Here is a 7,984-nt window from a genome sequence, read left to right as displayed (position 1 = left end):
CTGAGAATGGCAGAAATGAGAGTTCAGCTCAGGTCCATCCAATGCCAGAGTCCATGCTTTTTTCCACCACTCCACAGCACTCCTCAGTAAAGGTTCAGGAAGCCAGGCTAGAGGCAGGGCATAAACCAAAGGCAGGCAAAGTAGAAGAACCAAAATGTCACTAACTCCTCTATGGAAGGTCTTTTCAGACAAGGACACCACGTGCATGTCTTTCTGCGGCTGTAACTCCAGGCTTCAGAGTATAGATTTGCCCGAGCTCACGAGCTAAGAAAACCAGGCACACTGAGCCGCAGCACGGGAGTTACTGACATTGTTACTGTTCATGTGTTTCAATTAAATATATTTTGGGGGACTTCCCTGATGGTCCAGTAGTAAAGAATCCATCTTCCAATGCAGGGGACGCGGGTTCAATCCCTGGTCGGGGAACTAAGATCCCACATGTCACAGGGCAACTAAGCCCGCACGCCACAACTACTGAGCCCACATGCCTCAACGAGAGAGCCTGCGTGCTGCAAACTACAGAGCTCACGCACCCTGGAGCCCGTGCGCCACAACTAGAGAGAAGCCCGTGAGCCACAACAAAGAGCCGTGCCACAACAAAAGATCACGCGTGCCTCAACGAAGACCCTGCATGCCACAAATAAGACCTGACGCAGTGCTTGCTTCGGCAGCACATATACTAAAATTGGAACAATACAAAGAAGATTAGCATGGCCCCTGCGCAAAGATGACACGCAAATTCGTGAAGCATTCCATATTTTTTGTGACCACCTAGAGGGGTGGGATAAGGAGGGAGGGAGGGAGAGGCAAGAGGGAGGGGTTATGGGGATATATGTATATGTATAGCTGATTCACTTTTATAAAGCAGAAACTAACATGCCATTGTAAAGGAATTATACTCCATTAAAGACGTTTAAAAAAAAAAAAAAAAAAGGATTTCCCTGGTGGCGCAGTGGTTAAGAATCCACCTGGCAATGCACGGGACACAGGTTGGAGCCCTGGTCTGGGAAGATCCCACATGCTGTGGAGCAACTAAGCCAGTGCGCCACAACTACTGAGCCTGTGCTCTAGGGCCCACGAGCCACAACTACTGAGCCTGCGTGCTGCAGCTACTGAAGCCCACGTGCCTAGAGCCCGTGCTCCGCAACAAGAGAGGTCACCGCAATAAGAAGCCTGCGCACTGCAACGAAGAGTAGCCCCCGCTCGCCACAACTAGAGAAAGCCCATGCACAGAAACGAAGACCCAGCACAGCCAAAAAGAAATAAATAAATTTATTTAAAAAAACAAAGACCTGATGCAGCCAAAAAAATAAAGAAATTAAATAAATATTTTTTTGAAGTGATAGCATTTTTAAAAAATGTATTTTCCTTGTCAAGGCCAAGACAGTCTAAGTTCAGACCCCTGCTCTGCAACACACTTGCTATGGGACTTTGGGCAAGTTAACTAATCCCTGCAAAATCTGTAAAATAATAATATTGTGTCCCTCAGAGGGTTACTGTGAGGATTAAGTGAGATGAGTGCAAAGTGCCCACCACTCATATATAATAGCTATTATTGCCTCCAAAGCAACGTATTCCCACTTTGGCACGTGATTCCCATGGAATCAATTTCTAGAAATAATACCTGGATTTGAACTAACTGTTGAAAAATTCACATCATTAGAAGCCAGGACTTGGAGGTTAAGATCTCTCCCTGTCTACACACTACCTCCTTATTATCAAGAGCACTTTTATCCATTCCTCTGCTGATGGACATCTAGGTTGTTTCCACATCTTGGCTACTGTGAACAGTCAGTGCTACAATGAACATGGGAGTGCTAATATTGCCTCGAGATTTTCAATTCTTTTGGATAAATGCCTAGAAGTGGGAAAGCTAGACCATATGGTAGTTCTGTTTTTAATTTTTTGAGAAACCTCCACACTGTTTTCCATAGCAGCTGCACCATTTTGCATTCCCTCCCAACAGTGCAAGTATTCCAGTTTCTCCACATCCGTACCAAAACTTATTAGCTTTGATTTTTTCTGACAATGGAACATTATTCATCCTTGAAAAAGAAGGAAATTCTGCAATATGCAACAACATGGATGAACCTTGAGGACATCATGCTAAGTGGAATAAGCCAGTCGCAGAAAGACAAATATGGCAGGATTTTCCTTACATGAGGCATCAAAATAGTCAAATTCATAGAACCAAAGCATAGAACAGCAGGGCTGCCCTGGTGGCGCAGTGGTTAAGAATCCTCCTGCCAGTGCAGGGGACACGGGTTCGAGCCCTGGTCCGGGAAGAGCCCACATGCCGTGGAGCAACTAAGCCCGTGCGCCACAACTACTGAGGCTGCGCTCTAGAGCCCGCGAGCCACAACTACTGAGCCCACGTGCCACAACTACCGAAGCCCGCACGCCTAGAGCCCATGCTCCGCAACAAGAGAAGCCACTGCAATGAGAAGCCTGCGCACCGCAACGAAGAGTAGCCCCCGCTCAACGCAACTAGAGAAAGCCCGTGTGCAGCAACGAAGACCCAACGCAACCAAAAATAAATTTTAAAAGAAAAGCATAGAATGGTAGTTGCCAAGAAAGGGGCAAGTTACTAATCAGTGGGCATAAAGTCCCAATCAAGGAAAATGAATTAGTTATAAATAAAACTTTAAACATGATTTAATTTAATTTTGAAGTATAATAAATCACTTTTATTGAAGGCACCTCACCCCCTCCTAGGTATTCTCTCAAATGATCAGTTGATAATGTATCTGCTGTCTGAGATAATGGGCTATTGAGATAGACATGGATAAGTCACAGTAGTCCCCAAACAAATTTTGCCAAGAATATAACATCTAGGGACTTCCCTGGTGGCATAGTGTATAAGACTCTCCGCGGTCCCAATGCAGGGGCCCCAGGTTCGATCCCTGGTCAGGGAACTAGATCCCACATGCTGCAGCTAAGAGGTCACATGCCGCAACTGAGATTTCTCATGCCACAACTAAGGAGCCCGCCTGCCACAACTAAGAAGCCTGCCTGCCACGACTTAAGGAGCCCACATGCTGCAAATAAGCAGCTGGCGGGCCGCAACTAAGGAGGCTGCCTGCCGCAACTAAGACCCGGTGCAACCGAATAAATAAATAAATAAATATTTTTAGAAAGAGAGAAAATGACATCTAGTGAGTCCAAAGACCTGGGATCCACCACATAAAACAGACTTTCACTGCTCCCTCTCACCTTCCCCAGGGTTACTCTACACTCAGTCATCCTGACCCACCTTTCAGTGTTCTCTCCTGCCACTGGGTCTTCTCACATACACACACACACACACACACATACATACAGAGAGAGAGGGGACCAGCATATAACAGTCACTAAGAAAATACCTCCTCAGTGAATAAATGAAGGAAGTGGAATTGTTCTGATTATATTGGGATAGAGGGTGTCCCCAGAGTCTCCTCTGTGATGGTTCTGAGAAGTCTCCCAAGAGCACAACTGGATAACCACCAGATTAGAAGTTCCCTATGATCCTTCCCTTATCTACCAGACTGTGATCCTGCAATGGATTTTTTAAAGGGAAGAGGAAAAAGCAAAGTACTAATACTGGATATCAGCAAAGAAATCAGTGTATTTTGTCTCAGAGTCATTTTCATCCATTTACATTTCCCCAGGAGAGAAAGAGAATATGACTGGCCATGACAGGGATGTGAGGGATGCATGTTGACTCCAGGACCCATCCTCTTTTCAGTTTGATCATTCACATTCCATTAGTGGCTTTCACTGTGTGAAGCGAGAGGATATTCCAATGCTATGGCCCCTGTTTGGTCCCCCAACTTATATCTGCCCGTGGCCATGCCTCTGCCCATACCCTGTTACTCGCCATCACGTATCTAATCAGTGCCTATTTGAAGATCAAGGGAAAAAACTTACGGATGTGCAGAAGATTTTCAAGGGATCAGACTTGAGAGCATGAAATCCTTACCAGTTTAACCCCAGCCAAGAGATAATTCTCTCTCTGGACATTCAAAGAAGAATGAAATTGTGCTCAAAAGACACCTAGAGCCAACCAGATTGGTTACTAAGTGGATGCAGCCTGGCAAGAGGTTTGCATGGTGGAAAAAAGTGTGTTTTCATTTGTGTTTCAGTCTCCAGGACTGCTTTAGGAGCTGAAGATCAGAAGCTGAAAGTGGGCAGGCAGGCATTATGTGCAGTTGAACTTTTTACAGCTGTGAATGCTGGAAAGGGCCAAATCACATAGTGCAAGCCGGGGTCTTAAAGGTAATGCCTTTACATGCAGACATCTCTCCCCTGAGAATTCCTCAGGGCCAGTGCTGAAAAACGCTCGTGCTTTTTATAGTAATCTTCCTGGCTGCCCTCAAGAGCATTTTATAAAGTGTTTTATATGTACTAGAAGCCAGAAGAGTTACAAGTGGGATTCTGAGTGCAATGGTTAGATACATTTTTTTTTTTTTTTTTTTTTTTGCGGTACGCGGGCCTCTCACTGTTGCGGCCTCTCCCATTGCGGAGCACGGGCTCCGGACGCGCAGGCTCAGCGGCCATGGCTCACGGGCCCAGCCGCTCCGCAGCATGTGGGATCCTCCCGGACCGGCGCACGAACCCACGTCCCCTGCATCGGCAGGTGGACTCTCAACCACTGCGCCACCAGGGAAGCCCAGATACATTAAAAGCGATGATCCCTCCATTAAAAGGCCTCACTCATGAGTATGACCTGCTACCCTGCCATCTAGGTCAGGTTCCAAAGGCAGGAGTGTTGTCAGCAATATATGGCTTTACTCTTTCAGGCACCTGGTGTATTCCAGCTAAGAGAAAATATCATCTCTTGCTCTGATCCTCTTTTGAGATAGATGTTAATGTAATACTGGGTTTCCCTCATTACGTAACATTTATTCATCAGCTACTATTTTTCCTTTTCTCCACTTGTACCCAAACTTTTCCACCTTTGGAAGAGACATTAGGTTTGGCCACTGTGCTGGCAACAACAGTAGTCTAGCAAGTAACAGCAATAACAAGCAACAGTAGGCAGCAATACTAGTCTAGAAAGTTCCTCCCTGCCCAGTCCACGCCTGTTCACATAAAGTAATGTTACATAGGTGCAACTAGCGGGCTATTTTTACCACCAGGCAATACAGCTGAATTCACTGTTAGCCCAATTTGGCATTTGGGGTGAAGGCACATCCTGCGCCATCAGGCCCCTAGGAATTGTGACATAAAGGTTAAAAACACATATATTGCTGAGACCACTCCTGCTTTTGGAGCCTGACCAGAGCAAACAGAAACCTGCAAACCTGAGTGGCCTCGCCCTGGGAGACATTTTCATAAGATGTGATGATGGATTGGATAGTCATTAATGACTGAATGAGAGTCTAGTAATGTGTCAGTATCTTTTGACTTCTATGGTTGTCTTGCGGTAAGGGATCCTAAATTTCTTGCTGAGGAATCATCCCTGCTTCCAGACCTTGTAGTTGCAGCCCTGGTTCTATGACCACTGCACCAAGCAGGGAAAAAAGAAAAAGTTGGGGTGATACAGGGAAGAAAGTACACCAGGACCTTCCTCACCCCCTCTTCCCTAGACCCACCAGAAAAACATAATCTATCCAGCGGGGACAGTCCTGTAGCCCCACTCACATTCACGCTGAATGTGAGCACATACTCGTGAAAGCGTACAACCCAGCCCTTCGTGCCTTTGTTTCTCCCCCACTTCAGACAACCAATATTTCAACTACCCGTTCCAATTCTCACCAAACTATTACTCTGAGGAGATCTCTCTGCCCATTGCTGGAAATTATCAGCTGTAATAATACAGCCGATATTATTTCTGTATTCAGACCAGATCGGCTGGTCTGAAGAAATGACGCTCAACTGTCCCAAATTAGCACAATATCTTCTGTTCTGGTTCTTTTACGGCGCTCACAGCATCAGCATCTGCCACCAGGCAAGCGGAGCCCAGGCTAGGGTCAGTGTCTCTTCCTGTCAGGACCACGTGCAGCCCCCAGGGCTACCAGCATCAGTCTGACCTGCCAGCTACGCTCGGGGCCTTCCCCCCCAGGGAATCTGCCATAGAGTCATCTACGTTCTCTGTCTCTTTCGCTGGCAGACAGAACAGCTCTTATTGGCATTTTGTGCCTCAAAGGGTGCAAGAGGAATATGTCTAGATTCGGTCCATCTCTGCATTGCTGCAGGCCCCCAATGGCCACTCGTTTCATGGACCCAAGTAGCTACCTTAAGTGAGCACACAGGGATATCTGCCTGTCAATTCCAATCACCTTCCTAACCTGGAAGGGGGTTCTTCTGATGGGCATCAACATGCCCTACTTTGATGCAACCCTCAAATTTCCATAGGGCTGTGCCCCACGTGGGCATCCCTTTAATAGGCCAGGTTTTTTCCACTGCCCTCCTGCTTGACCACGTGGACAGACCACCGGCCACTGCCCATGAATCAGTAAAGAGCCAAACATAAAAGTGGGCTTTTACCACTGTTCAATTCTTCCCTCACTGCTGGGGAAACAGCAGGCAATTCAGCCCACTGAGCTCATCGATTTCTTTTTACCTTCCTCTAGTGGAGTGGAGGCCTCCCAAACAGGGAGGTCCATTCACCTTGGAACTGCAGTCTACAAACCAAGCAACTCTTTGTCAAGAGCTGTTCATAGGGCACTATCCAAGTGACGATAGAATTCGGCAGCTCCTTCTGCAGTTCCAGAGTCAGTCCTGGGGGAAAAGAGGCTCCGTGCTAGAGCGAGTATCTCCTCCTTGCATTCCCCAGGCAGCATGATCCTGTATAAACAATCTCCATTTTCTTATGGAACTCTTCTGGGCACTGCCATCCCCATTACAGTGTTTCTCTGACATCACCCAAGACATTGTATTTCCGGTTTTAAGATCATTTTAGGTCCTTCCGTCATGGGGGTAGCTTTAATTAATAACGTCCAACAGCGAGGTAGTAAATGCCACTCCAATGGACACTCTCTAGTCCAAAGTCCCAGTAGCTGTCACTCGGAGGCACTCACAGGTTTTTGCCATAAGCTACTCCACGGAGGGCTAGCGCACAGAGAATTTGTTCCCGCCAGCACTCCAGCTTCCGTGCTACGCTGTGTGCGTTCTGGCAATCTTACTGGTTCCCATTTAGCATGTCCAGTTAATATTGCTTGGAAGGGTGGACGCACATGCCTTCTGCTTTGCAATATTAGGTAAGGGAAGCGTTCCCCAGTCAGATACAATGTCCATCCCCATAATACAATCAGGTAAAAGAGACACAACCACTTCACATAAAGGCCGTTCAAACATTCCAATTCTCCTACAAACGTTTACTTTAATTCCATCAACCATTACGTTCCTAACTGTAGCCTCTGTTAGGACTTCCTCAACAGGTTTGGGTTTTACAATACCGGGTAGGGGAAGTGCTCCCCAGCCAGACGTGATACCTATTCCTATAAAATATTCAGGTAAAGTTGACACAACTTCTGTACATAATACCTGCTTAAACATTCCAACTTTCATAATCCTATTTACTCTTACACTTTTACATTCTCTCAATCAGACTGTAGCCTGAGTCAGGGCTTCATCAATGGGTTTTGGTACTACAGTTGTTGGAAGCTTCTCTTCTCCACCCCGACCATTATTTGACCTGCCCTTGTGCAAAAGGCTTTGGGTCCCCAGGGAGGGTGTTACAGCAAAGTCTCCCTGGTTGATGCACACAGAAGCCAATACTGTGCCATGGGCTTTTGAGAAAAGAAAAGGCTTGATTGCAAGGTCCACTGGTAAGGAGACAGAAGGCAGGGCTCAAAGCTGTCTCCCTGATCTGGAGTTCGGTTAGGTGAGGATGGGTTGGTATGCAGAAGCGCTGGCGGGGCAAGTTTTGATTGGAGGGCTTTGGAACTTCGCCATTAATGGTAAGGTATGGTTAAAGGGGGCTTCAGCACCAGATCTTCCTGGACAAGGGACCCTTTGCTTCTGAAAGGGTTTGAAAGGGTTCCGGTGTTCAGGTTCTGGT

General features: G+C 46.8%; 1 non-coding gene across 1 annotated transcript; it reads left to right on the top strand.

The window, feature by feature from the left end:
* The first annotated feature begins 655 nt into the window (after nucleotides 1-655).
* LOC114906681 lies at nucleotides 656-762 on the top strand. The gene has a single exon (XR_003796497.1). It is a non-coding gene; the product is annotated as a U6 spliceosomal RNA (small nuclear RNA).
* Nucleotides 763-7,984: the final 7,222 nt, after the last annotated feature.

Source organism: Monodon monoceros, unplaced genomic scaffold (genome assembly GCF_005190385.1).
Source record: "Monodon monoceros isolate NGI ecotype Baffin Bay Population unplaced genomic scaffold, NGI_Narwhal_1 Super_Scaffold_22, whole genome shotgun sequence".
Lineage (NCBI taxonomy): Eukaryota > Metazoa > Chordata > Mammalia > Artiodactyla > Monodontidae > Monodon > Monodon monoceros.
The sequence above is the reverse complement of the archived record's forward strand: the minus strand, read 5'-3'. Positions and strand labels throughout refer to the sequence as shown.